This window comes from Balaenoptera physalus (assembly GCF_965194825.1).
Source record: "Balaenoptera physalus genome assembly, chromosome: 17".
Classification (NCBI taxonomy): Eukaryota; Metazoa; Chordata; class Mammalia; order Artiodactyla; family Balaenopteridae; genus Balaenoptera; species Balaenoptera physalus.
The window spans coordinates 4,681,020-4,701,392 of NC_138895.1; the positions used below are offsets into that span (position 1 = coordinate 4,681,020).

The window sequence follows — 20,373 nt, forward strand, 5'->3', positions numbered from 1 at the left end:
CAAGACTAACTGGATGCTGATCTGAGCAGGAAGCCAGAAAAATGTGTCCTTTCCTCGCCTCCCACTTTCCAAGCTCCGCCCACTGCCACCTCCAGGCAGAACCTAGCGGGAAGCTGGAGTCAAGGAGCTGGGGACCCCGCCTGCCAGGCAACTGGCACACGCGCCCCACTCCGCTGGGCACCTTTTGCCTGCCTCCACCTAAGAGATTTGATCATCAAGCTAGTTACAGCTGTTTCTGAGTGAAAGCCTGAAAGACTATCATATGAGACGAATGCACACATTTTAGACCATGGAGACTGTGTCATCTTAAATACATCCAAGCAGCCGAGTTTGGCAACTGATGCATCTCTCTGAAACGTCTGACCACAGATCTCAAGTGGTCACTCAGCACTGTCAAGCATCCGACATTGTTTCTCCTTGAAATTCACTCTCCTGCTACAAAACTGACTGTTTCCTTCCTTCTTCTCTGTCCTCACACTTCCAACCATCTGCCTCCATCACTTCAAACCACTGCTTTCACTTCCTATGTCAGTGAGAAGACAGAAGCAGTGAAATAAGAACGGCTTTATTTTCCCACCACTAACCCCACCTCCTTCTGCACCCATCACCCGGCTTCCCTCCATTTACCATGGGTAAGCTGTGCCAGCTCCCATCTCTTGACCCCTCTTCTTCTGCGCTGCATCCCGTGCCCTCTCACCTACATAAGCATCGTGTTCGTGAAATTATCCTCTCTCTCTCCTGTATTATCAATTTCTCCTTTCTACTGGGTCATTGCCATCACACATAAACAAGCACACCGTGATAACGCTAATCTTTATTTTTTAAAAACTTGTCCCATATCACCTGCTACCATATTACCACAATTAATTATATTTTAGTGCTTATTGAGTTCTTTCATGTTTCGTATATATTACATTAAAATAGAATTAAAATATGGATACTATTTTGTAACCTCCTCTTTTCTGGCAGTACATCATGAATATATGTCCATGACGATGTATGTAATTCTGCATCATTTCTCACTACTGCGTAATTTACTGGCACGTGGATTATCTTTTTCTTTTCCACTAACTCCCTGTTTTCGAAATGATAAGTGATCATCTCTAGTCACCATAATCAATAATCCTATGATAATCCTATTATAAACACATTAAGAAAATCTTTGCAGCCTTAGTTAAATACCTAAAGTGAAATGGGTGGATTTGAGGGCAAGCTTGTGGGCTTGAAGGCTTTTGATACGTAATGTCAAACTGGCAATTTTAAAGTACATTTCTTGAGAGTCCTGCAGTGTCTCAACTTTCTGATCCAAATGCACAGGAAGTCAGTGAGGGCAATAAATGTGACAAGGGCTGGGAATGGGACAAATCTTTTGAGATTTGGGAAAGAGCTCTTAATGGTGCCCATTGCAATAGGAAGGGCGTAATTCCAAGAAGTGTTCTAGTTTCTTCCCTTGTTACTTCATTGTACCCACCATATAAACTTTATTAAATCTATTCTATTAAGCAGCAGCTCATTATTGACGAAACAAAATTTTAAGAACAGCTTCATCAAAGACTTTTAATTTGAACCAAAATTGTTAGGAAAGTAGACATAGGTTCCTCAAAACACATAACAAAAAATCTGACCCAAGAAAACTTTTAAAGAGCTAAACCACACAAAAATTATAAAACAGCAGCCTTTACACTGGACAGTTGTGATTTCTTTTGGTGTTATAGATATGTTAAATGTATTCAATAGTATTTAGTGTGAAGGCCCACTGGGTATTAAAAAAAGACAGCACGTCCTCCCTCCCAGGTGCTGACAAATTCCGCAGAGGCTGATGCAGTTGATGATGTCACAGGAAAGGCTGGCACGCATTAATTCCCGGCTGCATGGACCCTCCGCTCTGGGCCCATTATAAGCAGTTGGTGGATATTTGTTGAATAAAAGAAAGAATGAATGTCTGCTGGGTGACAAAGCCCTAGGCTAGGTGTACTTGATACAAAACCAAATGGCATAGCCCCTGCTCTCAAAGAATTCAACCTAATGGAAAAGAAAGACCAAAAAATTGTTATTATTCAATGTGCTCTATACTGTTGGTGGCCATGTTAAGGCCCTTTGGTGACATAAAATGATCTCTTATAGAAAATGATACAGATCACAATAGCCAAAACATGGAAACAACCTAAATGTCCATCAACAGATGAATGGATAAAGAAGATGTGGTATACAATGGAATACTACTCAGCCATAAAAAAGAATGAAATAATGCCAGTTGCAGCAACATGGACGCAACTAGAGATTATCATACTAAGTGAAGTAAGTCAGAAAGAGAAAGACAAATAACCGTATGATGTCACTTATATGTGGAATCTAAAATATGGCACAAATGAACCTATCCACGAAACAGAAACAGACTCATAGACATAGAGAACAGACTTGGGTTGCCAAGGGGGAGCGGGGAGGGAGAGGGTTGGTCTGTGAGTTTGGGGTTGGTAGATGCAAAGGATTACATTTAGAATGGATAAACACCAAGGTCCTACTGTAGAGCACAGGGAACTATATCCAATCTCCTGTGATAAACCATAATGGAAAAGAATATAAAAAAAGAATGTATGTATGTGTATAACTGAGTCACTTTGCTGTACAGCAGAGATTGGTGCAACATTGTAAATCAACTATACTTCAGTAAAAAAAAGAAAGGAAGGAAGAAAGAAGAAAGAAAGAAAGGAGGGAAGGAAGGAAGGAAGGAAGGAAGGAAGAAAGAAAGAAAGAAAAAGAAAAAGAAAGAAAGAAAGAAAGGAAGGAAGAAAGAAAAGAAAGAAAGAAAGAAAGAAAAAGAAAGAAAGAAAAAATGATACACAGAAAGTAGAAATGCGGTGCCGTCTGTGACGTCAGGGAATGTTGGAAGAATCAGGGAAGTTTTCATTAAAAGAGCGGCCTTTGAGCTGGGTCACAAGTGAAGCCTAACATTTTGTCACGTTCACTGAAGAAAAGACAGCAACATGAACGAACACAGAAGAGGGAGGCCGGTGGTTTTGTCTACACCTGTCTGTCCAGCAATGCTGCTGGTGGATAGCAGTCTCAAAGCAATGGGATTGTTGGTGTTACTTGTGGCACAGGATTAGATTCGTTCCTCATATTTGAAAAATATTTCTAGTAGCAGGGTAAATCCTGCATATATACTTGAAAAATACACATATTTTTCTGTACGTCTCACTTTTCAGCCTGTTTCTGCATCGTTCAGTATTTGGGGGTTATCAATAAGTCAGTCAATAAAATAGTAAACTGCCAGTCTGCTTAATCAATGCATATATGGAGTTGAATTTTAAAGACTCATCATCATCAACATCTTTGTAAGGAGAGGCTCACACACCCGACAGGGCCTGTTGGCCACACTGCTCCCCTCTATTGAAAAGTATTGGCAGAATAAACGATGGGTGTCATGAGGGTAATGATATTATTGATCCCTTTATTTCACATTCAATAGCCTCTGAGTCATGGTACCACTCCAAGTTATACTTAGAAGAACAGAGAGAAGCTTCATTTGCTGATCGTTGATTCAAGTGCTTGAAATCAACTCTGTATGGTAGCAGCCCACAGCACAGCTGTGAATAGTTTTGAATTTGAATCATTTTGAACATAATATGAAATAAGGGCCTGACTATTTTTAGGTCCTACTTAATTATCTCCAATAATCAAGCACAAATCTTGGTATTTTTCCACTCAGTATTCCTTCTCTCTCCCTCTCCTTCTCGGTGAGATGTGAGTGAGCATGGGTGCGTGCTTGTTCAGGCACTGGGTGATAGACTGGGTGGGGTGAGGGTAGCGGGTGAACAGATGCGAATAACTGCACACGCCTGGCTTGGGAGAGCAGGGACCTGGCGGAAAGTTGCGGAGCGGTTGGTGCAACAGAGAAGCAAACAGGCATAAGGGCTGTCTGCAGTGAATGATGTCCCCAAACACTCACCGTTCCTTCGCCTTTCTTGTGGCTTCCTTGTCTGCCAACCTCCAACCTCCCCAAATATTTCAATAATTTTTCAGTGCTTCGTACCTTCAAGGTGTCAACTTAAAAAAAAAAAAGTACAACGTAGGAGTTGTGAGTTTAAGTTTTATTCAGGGTGATAAATAAATTTAGATAATTTAGCTCCGAGGAAACTCTTCCAAAGCGGTAGGAAAGGAACCAGGATGGATGTGACTTTTGGCTGGGAATGTGTGTAGTCCAGTATACATCCTGGTAAAGTGGTACGCTGGTCAAGAAGAACAGCTATCTCAAGTTAATGATTTCAGTGCTTTTCTATGTATAGAAGATGCAAGAATCTGGGTTCATTAACATTCTTCCTGAGATACACATCTAACTATCTAGGGGACTGTTTTTGCAAAGCACAGAGCGTCTCATCCTGACTTCACCCTGAATCTCTCCCAGGATGCACTGTCCCTCAGCTCTGCGGTGACTAACGACTGAATCCCTGTAGAGCTGGGTGGTGAGCAACGCTCTTTGGGCATTTTTGTTTGTTTACAAAGGAAACAGCAGCCCACTCACCTGACCTTTACCCCAAACTCAGAGCAGGTATTTACTTTGAATATCGACATACTGTAATTGTCATTTCTAAAAACTAAAAATAACTACCATGAATAGTAACCCAAATCCTTGCTGAGCAGAGTCAAAGTGAGGTCAACTTAATAAAAAATTCGAAAGTGGCTTACTATGGTATTTTCCTAAATAACTTTTTTTTTTTCTAGGAAGCCACAGACACAGTTACACGATCAGGATTTTCTGACCCGATTCTGATTGGGTGGGTGAATGAGGGAAGCGCCCACAACCAATGAAATAGTTTTCGCTATGAAACCTCTTGTCTACGACAAACTTGTGCCATCGCAGAGCGTACAGTCGAGTCTAGAAATTTTTTACATTCATTGGGCAGCTTGGAGTTAGACTGAGTTTTGAAACAGTCCTTAGACATGGAGGCTAATATTTTCTTGATGACTCAGCAGGAATAAAAAACTGGGATCATTTCCTGTTGACTGATTTAAGAAAGGCCTTTTTTTCACCATACTGCTCACTCATGCATGGGAGCCTATATGTATGCAATCGGGAGGGATGAGATCCCATCACACTGAGCCAGATGCAAGCAGGAGCAAAAAGGAGCAACTGTTTCAATTGGTCTGTAAGCGTTCCTTAGTATAAAACCACATGGAGATTCACTCCCCGAAGCTCACAATGAGCTTCTGATTGCGGAAGGACAGGCCTGCTGAGAGCTGCCTGGGGAAGGTTTTGTCAGCACTTTCATTGTGATTCTAAATTTCCACAGCTTTCCACTCAGCTGTAGAAAAAGTCCGAGAGTCCGTGAGGCTAAGGAGACTCCAAACCTCCAAAACTTTTAAAACATCCATAATATTATCACTTCACACACCTGGACCATTTTATAGGGCGTGAAGTTCTCCAGTGTAGCGTTGAAATATAGGCCTTTCCAGTGTGTAGGCTTCTGCGAAGGCAGGTACTACCAGATTTTTGTTAGCTAAAACATTGAGTTAAAATTCAAATTTTAAAAAATCTAAAACACATCTGCTAGGCTGTAAAAAGGCAATAGATATTTTTAACATAGACTTTTGGAATAAATGACTGAGTAAATAAATGTATAGATTTTTAAATTCACAGATTTTTAAAACTCAATGCAGATAAGTGAAGAAGCTATTAAAAAAAAAGCATTTGAAAAAATTTTCATTTTTGAAATGTTTCGTGAGCCCAGAAGAAGACATTTTTTCCAAATTTAAAGATGCTAGGGAATTTTGTGGAAAAGAGGGTACTGGATCTTAAAGAATGAGTGAAATGATTTTGAACGTAGAAATGTTTGGGAAGCAGGTCTTCTGGGCCCTGAGGAGGAAGTCAGAGCATGAGGTGCATGTGCTGTAACACTACCAACTCCCAGAAGTAAGAGGGGAATGATTTGAACTTGATCTTGAAGCTCGAGGGTCCTGAACATCTTTGTCCATATAAGGTCCTGCAACACATGTCTCAATAATGGAATACAATGTCTTAATTAAGACCTGGAAAAAAAAATCATCATTATTTATTACATTATTTACTGAACAAACATTTGTTGAGTCCCTATCCATGGCAGGCACTGATTTGAATGCTAGAAGAATGATGACCAAGACCAGTCAGTGAAGCAGAGGAAGTAAGAGAGAAGTGGGATAGTCAGAACAGCACGGTGATATGGTAGCCAAGGCGGTTATTTCAAAAGAGTTGCTCATGAGGGACCAGTCAAGACGAGAACTGAATAGTCTATTAGACTCGGCAGTGATGACTTCGCTGTCATCAGGACCAAGCTTAGGAAAGAAGTAAAGATTGCAAATTAGAGGAGGAGAAATCATGGCAGCAAGGTAGAACTTCTCGACTATAAAAGGAAGAAGAAAATCAGTGAAGTGGCTAAGAGGACAAGTTTCAGGAAAGAGACATAAACGTAAGACATAAACCACGTGGTGAAGGGTAGGCTTGAGAAGCAGAACAAAAGCAAAATCTTTATCTAATCCAGTTCCTGCTCTCCTACCCTAGTAGTTAACAAAGGTTAGTGTGAGTTAACAAAGGTGACACTACCAGTAGCAGGTAGAGCTGGGACCAGAGCCCAGGGCTCAGGGCTCCTCTCATGGATAAAGTACCCCAACGTGGAGACATTCCATCATGAATGATCTTTTACGTTTTCACTCACCTTGTAGCCTTCAGTGTGTTCCTTAACCACACTGAGAATTTGCTTCTCTGACTGAAAAAGAATTTCCTGATCTAAGTGGCCACGTTGTGTTAGAATCACATAAACAATGAAAAGGACCTTAACCTCCTGTCTGGCACTTGGGGGTGTCAAGTGGTCCACGTGGGCCATCTTCTTCCTTCCTTCCTTCCTGTCTCACATGGAGAAGGGGAAGGGTACCCGTAGCGTGTTTCTAAATTTGCTGTGAAATGAGGTTTCAAAATTCACATTTTATGTCTCTTTTAAATGGATGTAAACCCATTTGAATTCATTTTCCCTAACCTCGGAATTAAATCCGAGCTGCTCTCCCCCCGAGCGCTCTGTGTGGCCTTGGTCACTTCTGCCCTGCATGGCCAGTGCCTACTGCCCGTGTTGTGATCTTGACTCTTAACCTCAGAGGTGTCCCAGTAGGGTTTTGAAACCTCAGGGATCTTCCAGCAAATGCCACTTAGACTTTGGTCTGTCCACTGACATATTTTTAGCGTGAAGTACTTTCAGCCTTGACGTTTTTTGAAACAATATACGTTTATGAGGAAACCAAATGTGCATTTTCTTTACATTTTCTAAGCACATCGTCCCCACGCCATTAGACATGGAAACTAATCTTTTTTCCACAAGCTTATTAGCATTCATATTGTAAGTGTTGAGATATTTTCTACAGTCTAAGAAAGCGTAAGATTCCTCTAATTGGTGGTCATATTTTCTTCATTTTTTAATAGACTTTATTTTTTAAAGCAGTTTTAGGTTCACAGCAAAATTGAGGGGAAGGCACGGAGGTTTCCCATATAGTCCCTGCCTCCACAGAGGCATGGCTTTCCCCAGTATCAACATCTCCACCAGTTGGTACGTTTGTTACCAGGGATGAACCTATATTAACACATCATTATCACTCAAAATCCATAGTTTACGTGGGGTTCACTCTTGGTGTTGTACACTCTGTGGGTTTGGACAAATGTATAATGACATGTATCCATCATTATAATATCCTACAGAGTATTTTCACTGCCCTAAATTTCCTACGTGCTCCTCTTGTTCATCCGTCCCTCCCCCCAACCCCTGGCAGCCACTGATCTTTTTACTATCTCCATAGCTTTTCCCTTTGCAAGGTGTCATATAGTTGGAATCATACAGTCTGTAGGCTTCTCAGATAGGCTTCTTTCACATAAGTCATATGCATTTTTTAAAATCACGTCTTTATTCAAAATCAGCTGTCCAAAATGATTTGACCTCTACGTAATAAGCAAATTTAAGGTTATACAGCAGCCTTCTTTTCCTCTGTGGTGGGTTTCTTTTCTGCGGGCTTCTTTGCAGCTGCTGGTTTCTTGGTCACTGCAGCCTTTTTTCCCACCAAAGGCTTCTTCTGCTTCTTAATGCCAACAGCCTTCTTTCCTTTCTTTCCCACCACAGACTTCTCTTTTTATTTTATTTTATTTTATTTATTGTTGGCTGTGTTGAGTCTTTGTTTCTGTGCGAGGGCTTTCTCTAGTTGCGGCGAGCGGGGGCCACTCTTCATCGCGGTGCGCGGGCCTCTCACTATCGCGGCCTCTCTTGTTGCGGAGCACAGGCTCCAGACGCGCAGGCTCAGTAGTTGTGGCTCACGGGCCCAGTTGCTCCGCGGCATGTGGGATCTTCCCAGACCGGGGCTCGAACCCGTGTCCCCTGCATTAGCAGGCAGATTCTCAACCACTGCGCCACCAGAGAAGCCCCCCCACCGCAGGCGTCTTGCCTGGAACCCGCTTCTCATCTGATTTGGCTTCTAGTGCTGCTGCCGCCCTGTCCATCCGGATTTTGTGGTACTTGGCCTGGTGAAGAATGGTGTTGCGGCGCATGGTCTTTGCCTGTGGCTTTAGCTTCAGCGTGATTCTCAGGCTTTTCTGTGGACTCCTCTTCGGGACTTTGATGAATCCTCTCGCGTGGTGCTCGGAGAGCTCTTTGGATCTCTGGGCTTTTCAAGATTCTGCTAAGGTCTGTACTGAGCATCATGTGCGTGGGGAGGTTGTAGTTACTCTTGAGGGGAGCAGCTTGACACCAAGTGCCATGCAGCTCCTCTAACTTGCGGAAAGCACTTTCAGTCCAAATGCAGGAACGTAGCACATGCCCACCAGGAGCAAGTTTCGAAAGGTTCGGTTTGCTCACATTAAGCAGAGTAATTCCAGGGATGTTTCTGAAGGCCTTGATGACGTGCCCATTACAGATGACGCAGGGTCCCCTGCGCTGGATACAGTGACAGTTTCTCATTTTGCCTTTGCCAGCTCTCATTTGCTGAGAGGCGTAGACCTTTTGGATATCATTCCAGGCTTTAAGTTTCTTCAGAAGCAAAACAGCCTCCTTGGTCTTCTTGTAGCCTTCATCTTTATCTTCAACCACCCAAGGAAGTTCAGGAACTTCCTCAATACGATGACCTATAGACACGACCAGCGCTGGTAACGCCGAGGCAGCCGGTGCAGAGCAGATGGCATGTCGCTTCGGTGTTGTATTCACTCTGCGGTGCCAGTGTCGCCAGGTCTTGGTTGGCGCAAACATGCGGCCCCCAGGACACATATTTCCAAAAGCGTCCTGGCCAGAGTGGTGAGTCCTGCCACCTTGAACCCTGGGAATTCGAGCCACAGCTCTGCCGGTACCCAAGACTCAGCACTGGTTTGATGACCTGCTAATTCACTGACAGCATAGGGCTGTCTGTTGTTTTTGCACAAGTTGGTGTGAACGAAGTTCACAATATCTGGTCGAATGGGAGCCTTGAACACAGCAGGCATAGTGACATTTTTGCCAGATGACTCCCCCTTTTTGCAGTACACTGATATCAGTGGATGAGCACGCGCCAGGGCGGGGAGAGGAGAAGGCCACGCTCCTCTCAACCTGGCGGCTCCCACAGGAAAATAAGTCATATGCATTTAAGGTCCCTCCACGTCTCTTCATGGCTTGTGAGCTCTTCTCTTTTTGTGCTGAATAATATTCCAATGTCTGGATGGACCAGTTTATTTATCCATTCACCTACTGAAGGACATCTTGGTTGCTTCCAAGTTTTGGCAATTATGAATGAAGCTGCTGTAAACATTTGTGTGCAGGTTTTTGTGTGGACATAAATCTTTCAATTCCTTTAGGAAAATATCAAGGATTATATGATAAAAGTATGTTTAGTTTTGTTAAGAAACCACCGAACTGTCTTCCAGGGAGGCTGTATCATCTTGCATTCCCACCAGCAATGAATGACAATTCCTCACCAGCATTTGATATTATCAGTGCTTTGGATTCTGGCCATTCTAGTAGGTGTATAGTGGTATCTCACTGGTGTTTTAGTTTGCATTTTCTTGATGACATATGATCTGGAACATCTTTTTATATGCTTTTTTGCCATCTGTATTTCTTCTTTGGTGAGGTGTCTGTTAAGGTCTTCCACCCATTTTTTGAGTTGGGTTGTTGTATTTTTTTATTGTTGAGTTTTAAGGGTTCTTTGTATATTTTGAATAATAATCCTTTATCAGATGTCTTTTGCAAATACTTTCTCTCAGTCTGTGGCTTGTCATTTTGTTTTCTTGTTGGTGTTTTTCACAGAGCAGAAGTTTTTCATTTTAATGAAATTCAGCTTATCCATTATTTATTCTATGGATCATGCCTTTGGTGTTGCATCTAAAAAGTCATCACTATACTCAAGGTCAACTAAATTCTCTCCTATGTTATCTGCTAAGGGTTTTATAGTGTTGCATTTTGCATTTAGTGTGATCCATTTTAAGTTAATTTTTATGAAGTTTATACGGTTTGTGTCTAGATTCCATTTTTCTTGCACGTGGATGTCTAGTTGTTCCAGGACTACTTGTTGGAAAGACTATCTTTTCTCTGCTGGCTTTGCTCCTTTGTCAAACATCAATTGACTACATTTATGTGGGTCTATTCTAGACCTTCCATTCTGTTTTATTAATCTGTTTGTCAACTTTTCACCAGTATCACACTTCTTGATTACTGGAGCTTTATAGAAAATCTTCAAGTTGGGTAGGGTCAGTCCTCCAACTTTGTTCTTCTCCTTCAGTATTATATTGGTTGTACTGGGTCTTTTGCCTCTCCACATGAACTTTAGAATTCATTTATCAATATCCATAAAATTACTTGCTGGGATTTTGATTGGGGTTGAATTGAATCTATAGATCAAGTGGGGAAGAGCTGACATCTTGCCAATATTGGGTCTTCTTTTTTTTCTTCCATGAACATGGCATATCTTTCCATTTATTTATTTCTTTGATTTCTTTCATCAGAGTTTTATAGCTTTCTTCATATAAATATTGTACATATTTTGTTAGATGTATACCTTACTATTTCATTTTGGGGGGTGCTAATGCAAATGGTATTTAAGGTAAAGGGCATGACAAACTGCTTCTCAAGTTATAACACAATATTTGAAAGTCATAATGCCTAATGACAATGACACTTGTCCCCAACCTCTACCACCACCCAGAGGATGAGAGAGAGATGCAGGTTGCCTCCTCAAGGAACAGAATAGAGAGAGAGTTCAGATTCAACAGTCTTTGTTGTGATCTTGGCTCCACCACCTAATAACTTTGAGCTGCGGCTCATTTCTCTACTTGTCTGCATCTATTTCTTCATCAGAGGAGTGGGGAAAGCAAGCCCTACCTCATAGGAAAGGCACCTGGAAGAATTTGCTGAGACATTGTGAAGGGCAAATGCCCTGAATCAGACCCAGTATATGGCAGGTACTCAAGAAGCATCCTCTTACATCACGTGGGGAATAGTTAACTCTGATGTTTTGGTACAGACAATGAGAAAACAGATCATTTATAACTAAGGTATCAACCTTACCCCCAAGACTGTACTACCAATTCAGGGATTTAGGAATACTACATCACTGCTTCTTCCTGGAAGGAAGGAAGGAAGGAAGGAAGGAAGGAAGGTAGAAAAAGTCAACAAACTGAAATATCAAAAGTCAAAGAAAAACAGCAGAACTCCATAAGTTCATTGCACCTCCATGCCCCAGCGGTGCCTCAATTCTCCACTTACTTGATGCTTGTCAGGATGTCTAATGCTTTGCCTGCACCTAGTGGATACAGGGGGGGAAAATGTGAAACAGTAATCTGATATTATCAGACCCTGGAAAGGTACTTCTGGAAACACTAATTGGATTTTCTTCAGCCTTTTTTAATTTAGTGCATTCTAGGAGAAGATCACACCTCTCCTAACACTTATAAAGAGAATTTGTGAGCGAGATTGTGCACAAGTCATACCTATTGGATGCTCCAGGCAGCGTGTTGCCATGGTACCAATCAGATTTCATCTTCATCGGGGAATAGAAATTAAAACTGACAGTGTTTGAGTGTAACTATTCTTGTTGGTCCCCGTAAGCAGTGTGAGGGCTTGAAAAGGGAGGAGGTCTAGTTTTGTGGTTGTTTTCTGGTTTTGAAACAATACTACATTAAAATGAGTACAGTCCAATGAGTTCAGAGAAACAAAGAATCCCCCAAAGGAGCTCATTATTCTTATAAATTTACATTATCAAAGGATGCGGAAAGGCCAAAAAGCAAGTTCTTAATGGTCAGAAGCTGTACTGTCATCTCCCAGCCAGAGAGAGTGAGTTGGTGACTAATGGGGTTCAAATGCAGGATTGATCTGGAAGCCTAATTGGCTATTTTTATGGCTTTAAAATTCTGATCTTGTATTAGAGCTGTAAAACATCCATTGTGCTTTGGGGATCATCTGTGCATTTGGCTCTCATAATAAAAGAAATATTGCAAATTGAGAGAGGTAGCCTGCTATGGAGAAAAACAAGAGAAGGATTAACTTGAAATTCAGGAAAGTGGTTGCCCATGGGGATGAGGTGGAGAGAGGAAGGGTGTCAGAGACATCGGTTACATTCACTTTCTTAAGTTGAAGGGTATTTTATTCTTCTTCTTGGAGCTCCGCATAGACATTGCGTACATTCACGGTAAAAATGTACTTAAGGAGGTAGAGAGAGAGAATATAGAAGGTGGCAAGTAAGTGAACCAGGGCCGTGGACTCAATTCTTGACTCTTCCGCTAAGTAGCTAAAGGATTAGCGTGTCACCTCGGCTGAGCCTCAGTTTTCTCAGCTTTAAATTAAGGCATGCTCAACGGTCAGTATATTCCCCTTGGCTTGAGAACGATACAGCTCGATGTTTATCACATGGAATACAATCTCGCTGAATTAGTCATGTTGGGGAAATACTATTTTTCATCATGCAAAAACAACAAATCCAGCAGTGACCATCCAATCATCCGCCCCCGTTTGACTAGCGGAGTCAGTTATTCTCTTATTCCGAGTTGCTATTCCTTGAGTGGAGTTTTGGAGATTCTTTATGCGGCGAGATACTATGAAGTCGGTGATGGCGCTGACAGTGTGGGAAAGTCAGTGGTCCTGGCTGGCACTGCATTCCATATTCCCCCTCCGTCTGTCAACTCGTCTTGTCATTCAGAGCTTCTCTGAATGTAAAACAGCAACATCATAAACTCAAGAGGCATTTAATTATTTCATGTTCATGCTGTCAGGTGCTTTGTATTTCCCCCCTCATATTACCAAAAAAGTAACTATGCTTTTCAGGACTGGGCTAATCCTACCAGCTGGGTTTCAAAGAAATGCTCCTTTTTGGTTTGCAGAATCCAAAAGCCAGAACCATCCTCTTTCCTTATTCTTTCCTCCAGTGTTTATGGCTGCCTAGGCTGGGCCAAGTCCTCTGCTGGCTGCTGGCTCCTACTTAATTTCTCAGAGAACAGACAGGAAGTCTGATTACTATGAATGTGTTCTGGGGCATTGTAGCAAATTTCCCAGGCACTGGTATTTGCTCACACGCATTTAGATTCCAATGTCAGAGGAGGACAGGTAGATTTGGGCTGCTACCCTCCCTTCTGGTTTTGTTTGAGGCTCCAGTGTCAAACGAAGAATCAGGATGCACTTCTGTTGGCTCCGCCCAGCTCACATCCCGGGCTGGTTTCCCAAGTAGAATCCTGGGCTCTGAAAACTGGGGTAAAGCTCTTAACCTCTCGGAGGTTCTATTTATTTCCGTTGAGATGGGGAACTACCTCAAGTGTTATAATGAACGCTGTGAACACTTATTTTGGCATAACGCACATAAGACCCTGAGCTCGAGGCCTGGCACTTAATGTTAACTCAAAAAACATTTCGTCGCCTGATCCGCAAATCACCCCAGCCTAAGCTGCCATATCTGAGGCAGCTGGACAACAGCGCCAAGTGTCCACCCTGTGATCCCTGCAGGGGACGTCACAGGCACCTGCTCTCGGCTCTCCCAGCAGAGCACTGAGTTGGGACGGTTTTGGAAAGAGACGCTGCAGGAGACAGTGTTCTGTTCGGTGTTGTCTCAGGTCTGGGAACTCTTTGACAAGGCCTGGGGGTGGGTGACAAAGAAACAAACCAACACGACACTACTTCCCTCTGAGTGCCCAGCCAATCAGGGCCGGGGGAGTTCTCCAGCCCATTTAGACTCTGACAAACCCAGAGGACTCCTGGGACATCACAGAGTTTTCTCTCAGCCCGTAGTCTGTGTTTGAACCATATTTTTGTTCCTTACCTGAGACGAGATCCTGGAAGAGGGGGAAGGTGGCCTCAGAGTCACAGAGGCCTGTGCTCACAGCAGGATCTGCTCCATAAGGTCGTGGTGACAATTCAGTGGGATAATGTATATAAAGCGCCTGTGAGTTTGGTTCTGGTGCGTGTTAAGGTCTCAGACTTGTAATGATGATGATGCTGACAATGAAACCATTGTAATGAAAAAACAAAACAAAACATTTTGTGCGCTTCCTCTTATAGTTCTAACTAAAGAAATTAAATCCACAGTCATGTTTCCAAGGGAAAGCTTCTGTCCTCAGAAGAACTGCCTGCTGCCATCCTGCTCCGTTGGTTCTGATGAGTCTGGCTGAGGGAATCTGATAGCATCCAATTCTCTCAAAGATGTCCAGGCTTCCTGAGGAATAATCAAATTGAAGCACACACTTAAGGGAGGCAATGCAGGACACCAGATGTGTTGTGGCATCTCAGGAAGCAAAAGCAAAAGACCGATGTCATCGAGAGGCTTCTTTGGAGGTGATTTGGCCACTTTCCTTACCCCAGCTCACTTCAGTAAGAGTCCAGAGTAAGGATAAATAAGAAATGTGTGCACAATGTCTATGATAACTTGTAGAAGAGTACAAGCCATTCCTATTATAATCAAAATTATCGAGAAAAGATGTGTTCATTCTAAATGTTGAAAGAAAAAAGGAAACCCCTCAGGAAATTAAATCTGAGACCTGTGACAGTCTTCTGCTTCTGCCAACATCCAGATAATAGCAAAAACACACAATTTAGGTGAACTTTCAGCTGCTGTATTTTTGTCATTTCCTTCATTCCCAGTTATTTTTAAGGTTTTCAGTTTGTTCAGAGAACCATCAAGTGATTTCTTGTGGGGCACGACATGCAAAAGGAGAGACTGGGCTTTATCCATTAAATCACCAAAAGGAGAACCCAAGCCCCTAAGCACCACCCAGGTGCTCCCAGGACATCCCTCTGTTGCTTCTACAGAGGTGTCTTTGGTGTCTCTGGCGCCTGCTCTGTGCTTGACACCTACTGTTTATCAACCTAGTGACCCTCAACAGAATAGAGGTGATTTATGCATTCGATGAAACAATCCAGCTTGATCATCTCTAAACCTAAGGTTCAAAATACGTTAAAACATGTTTATTTCAGTTTAAGAAATGTTTTACTAATATTCCGTTCATCTATTTTGGTGGATCTAATATTGCGTTAACAATTATCCTTTAAAACCATTTCACGTGTAAAAAGAAATTAAATAGTGATGTGTTGAACACCCAACACAAAAGATTTGGCCATATATATTTCATATAGTTAACAAAGCCAGATATTAAAAAATCCAAATTTATTAATCACATTGAAAAAATTGTGATTATTTTCATTTCAAGAAGAAAATATTAAAATTATTCTGAATATGATGTATTTCAGATCTCAGCTTACGTAGTCTGTCACATTATTGTTGGTTCCAAATTGTTTTCCTTTGCCTCTTCCTCTTAAGCAAGAAATATTTTATTTTCGTTGCCAAGGCAAAGGAAAATAATTGAGAATCAGCAATAAGGTGTCAATCTGTAAATATGACTTCTCTGAGGATACCCAGTAGGTGCTCACATTAAGGAAAAGTTCCAGTGATTTTGGAAATTTTACACAGCGTTATTTCATCAAAGCACTTCCACTCCCATCACACCTCTTCCTCCCCCCACAAGTAGAATCTCTAGTCTTATTCCTGTTTTCCAAATGGGGAGCTGAGGTCCAGAAGGTCAAACATTAGGACTAAGGGGAGATGTCAAATCAGGGTCAGAAAGAGACTTGTGTCTTGTCTTACACTTATGTTGTGTTTCCTCCAAAAAAAATTTAAATATTATGCAAATTATAAATATTACTATTAAAGAAAAGAGTTATTCTTTAAATCTTTATAACATTATAATTGGAGATGCCTTTGTCAACTTCTCTCATCCTAAATGGCCAAGAAAGGCAATAATTATTTTTCTGATGCTGAGGTTTGATATTTTAGTAGAAGAACTCAAAGTGTGGCTTGTATTTAACTCTATTCCGACAAGAATATGCAGTCATGAATGGAAGTGATCACTGACCTGGAACGATATTACTCTGAACATGACACGATTACACAAAGTGGCAGCATTTATTTTTAGACAACCGCTTTTTAAGAGCTGTTGTGAATATATGCCAAAGAATAAAATGCTAGCTACTAGGTTTTGAGAAGCAGAATAAGAGATGATACTGAGTTACTGAGGGGTGATATATTTTGGCTGATATGGCTGAGGCGGTTCGTTTTAGAGTTTATAGCAATAAAGGTGATCAGGTGATTCTTAATGTTGCCAAGAGTACTGCAGTGTAGCCATTAAGGAAGGAGAAAGGGAGGGTGTTGGGAAGGTCAGAACTTCGATTCCCAAAGATTTCAATTAGGTGTTGCTTCCACTGACACTTGCAACAGCCAAAAGGTGGAAAATTAGTTTGTAAAAATCGCTTTGTTACCGAAGGTTGGGTGGGTGCCCAACTAATACCAAGCTTTATCAGCTGGTATTCTGGAGGGAAATCCCATTCATTGACACTTGCTATTTTTTTAGCATCTCTTCTTTTATCACTCAGGACTTTAGGTACCTGGTCTCATTAATTCCCAAAATATTGCAGAGGGTGGGCTGGATGGTGGGGAGAGTGTAGATGTAGATGCCACAGACCAGGACAAATGTTCAGGGGATAAATGAATGCCAAATGCTCAAACCTAAACAGACTGAAAGCAATCCTTCCCCCCAGCCTCCTGTCTGCCTAATCACACCTCTGACCGAACTTCTTCCATATCTCAAGTCTCTGGCATATTTTTTGATCCTCAGTACATCCAGCAAGAGCTACAGGAACTGATTAAGTGCCTAAGGAGGAGAGTAAACCACTTAATCAAGTGTAAGGGAAACCATGAGACCCCTTAGTTTAGGCATTTGATCGAGCAGGAATTTTTGGTTGCATTGTTTTACTTTTAGGTGTGACTGAAACTTATTTTCGGCAAATGAGTACCATGATTTGGAATTTGCTAAGATGATAAGTATTAAATAGTTAACATTTCTGAAATGATTCCCATCTTCCTAATAATTAGAATAATGTTCTCATTGTTTAGGTATGAATTTCATTTAACCCCCACCGCCCCGCAGTGGTCTTTGAAGTTCTAACATTATCCCCATTTTACATAAGAGTGTGATGAGAAGTGAGCCCAAGGAGGACAGCTGTCCCTGTGCACACCATTGGCCATCACTAACCTAGGACCGGGCTGGCAGGCTCGCCTCAAGCCAAGGCTGTGCTTCAGTGGAACCCAGCCGTGTGGCTGACAGGGTCTTGGTGCTCCGGCCGGGTGTCAGGCCTGTGCCTCTGAGATGGGAGAGCCAAGTTCAGGACATTGGTCTACCAGAGACCTCCCGGCTCCATGTAATATCAAACGGCGAGAGCTCTCCCAGAGATCTCCATCTCAATGCTAAGACCCAGCTCCACTCAATGACCAGCAAGCTACAGTGCTGGACACCCCATGCCAAACAACTAGCAAGACAGGAACACAACCCCACCCATTAGCAGAGAGGCTGCCTAAAATCATAATAAGGTCACAAACACCCCAAAACACACCACTGGACGCAGTCCTGCCCACCAGAAAGACAAGATCCAGCCTCATCCACCAGAACACAGGCACTAGTCCCCTCCACCGGGAAGCCTACACAAGCCACTGAACCAACCTTAGCCACTCAGGGCAGACACCAAAAACAACGGGAACTACGAACCTGCAGCCTGTGAAAAGGAGACCCCAAACACAGTAAATTAAGCGAAATGAGAAGACAGAGGAACACACAGCAGATGAAGGAGCAAGGTAAAAACCCACCAACCAAACAAATGAAGAGGAAATAGGCAGTCTACCTAAAAAGGAATTCACAGTAATGATAGTAAAGATGATCCAAAATCTTGGAAATAGAATGAAGAAAGTACATGAAACGTTTAACAAGGACCTAGAAGAACTAAAGAGCAAACAAACAATGAGGAACAACACAATAAATGAAATTAAAAATTCTCTAGAAGGAATCAATAGCAGAATAACTGAGGCAGAAGAACGGATAAGTGACCTGGAAGATAAAATAGTGGAAATAACTACTGCACAGCAGAATAAAGAAAAAAGAATGAAAGGAAGTGAGGACAGTCTTAGAGACCTCTGGGACAACATTAAACGCACCAACATTCGAATTATAGGGGTTCCAGAAGAAGAAGAGAAAAAGAAAGGGACTGAGAAAATATTTGAAGAGATTATAGTTGAAAACTTCCCTAACATGGGAAAGGAAATAGTCAATCAAGTCCAGGAAGCGCAGGGAGTCCACACAGGATAAATCCAAGGAGAAACATGCCAAGACACATATTAATCAAACTATCAAAAATTAAATACAAAGAAAAAATATTAAAAGCAGCAAGGGAAAAACAACAAATAACATACAAGGGAATCCCCATAAGGTTAACAGCTGATCTTTCAGCAGAAACTCTGCAAGCCAGAAGGGAGTGGCAGGACATATTCAAAGTGATGAAAGGGAAAAACCTACAACCAAGAATCCTCTACCCAGCAAGAATCTCATTCAGATTCGACAGAGAAATTAAAACCTTTACAGACAAGCGAAAGCTAAGAGAATTCAGCGCCACCAAACCAGCTTTACAACAAATGCTAAAGGAATTTCTCTAAGCAGGAAACACAAGAGAAGGAAAAGACCTACAATAACAAACCCCAAACAATTAAGAAAATGGTAATAGGGACATACATTACATATCGATAATTACCTTAAAAGTAAATGGATTAAATGTGCCAACCAAAAGACATAGACTGGCTGAATGGATACAAAAACAAGACCCGTATATATACTGTCTACAAGAGACCCACTTCAGACCTAGGGACACATACAGACTGAAAGTGAGGGGATGGAAAAAGATATTCCATGCAAATGGAAATGAAAAGAAAGCTGGAGTAGCAATTCTCATATCAGACAAAATAGACTTTAAAATAAAGATTATTATTAGAGACAAAGAAGGACACTACATAATGATCAAGGGATCACTCCAAGAAGATATAACAATTGTAAATATTTATGCACCCAACATAGGAGCACCTCAATACATAAGTCAAATGCTAACAGCCATAAAAGGGGAAATCGACAGTAACACAATCATAGTAGGGGACTTTAACACTCCACTTTCACCAATGGACAGATCATCCAAAATAAAAATAAATAAGGAAACACAAGCTTTAAATGATACATTAAACAAGATGGACTTAATTGATATTTATAGGACATTCCATCCCAAAACAACAGAATACACTTTCTTCTCAAGTGCTCATGGAACATTCTCCGGGATAGATCATATCTTGTGTCACAAATCAAGCCTTGGTAAATTTAAGAAAATTGAAATCGTATCAAGTATCTTTTCCGACCACAACGCTATGAGACTAGATATAAATTACAGGAAAAAATCTGTAAAAAATACAAACACATGGAGGCTAAACAATACACTACTTAATAACCAAGAAATCACTGAAGAAATTAAAGAGGAAATCAAAAACTACCTAGAAACAAATGACAATGAAAACACGATGACCCAAAACCTATGGGATGCAGCAAAAGCAGTTCTGAGAGGGAAGTTTATAGCAATACAATCCTACTTTAAGAAACAAGAAACATCTCAAATAGACAACCTAACCTTACACCTAAAGCAATTAGAGAAAGAAGAACAAAAAAAACTCCAAAGTTAGCAGAAGGAAAGAAATCATAAAGATCAGATCAGAAATAAATGAAAAAGAAATGAAGGAAACAATAGCAAAGATAAATAAAACTAAAAGCTGGTTCTTTGAGAAGATAAACAAAATTGATAAACCATTAGCCAGACTCATCAAGAAAAAAAGGGAGAAGACTCAACTCAATAAAATTAGAAATGAAAGAGGAGAAGTAACAACTGACACTGCAGAAATACAAAGGATCATGAGAGATTACTACAAGCAACTCTATGCCAATAAAATGGACAACCTGGAAGAAATGGACAAATTCTTAGAAAAGCACAACCTTCCGAGACTGAACCAGGAAGA

The 20,373-nt window shown here is 41.4% G+C and overlaps 1 protein-coding gene and 1 pseudogene across 2 annotated transcripts in view; one reads left to right on the forward strand and one right to left on the reverse strand.

Annotated features, from left to right (window-relative positions):
• Nucleotides 1–20,373, forward strand: part of XKR4 (XK related 4) — a 363,695-nt gene that overhangs the window by 227,383 nt on the left and 115,939 nt on the right. The gene's annotated exons all lie outside the window — the stretch shown is intronic.
• LOC309646848 (large ribosomal subunit protein uL4-like) lies at nucleotides 5,635–18,960 on the reverse strand (annotated as a pseudogene). The gene is made up of 2 exons: nucleotides 8,447–18,960; nucleotides 5,635–8,136 (listed from the first exon to the last, which is right to left on the reverse strand). The product of its transcript is annotated as a large ribosomal subunit protein uL4-like (transcript).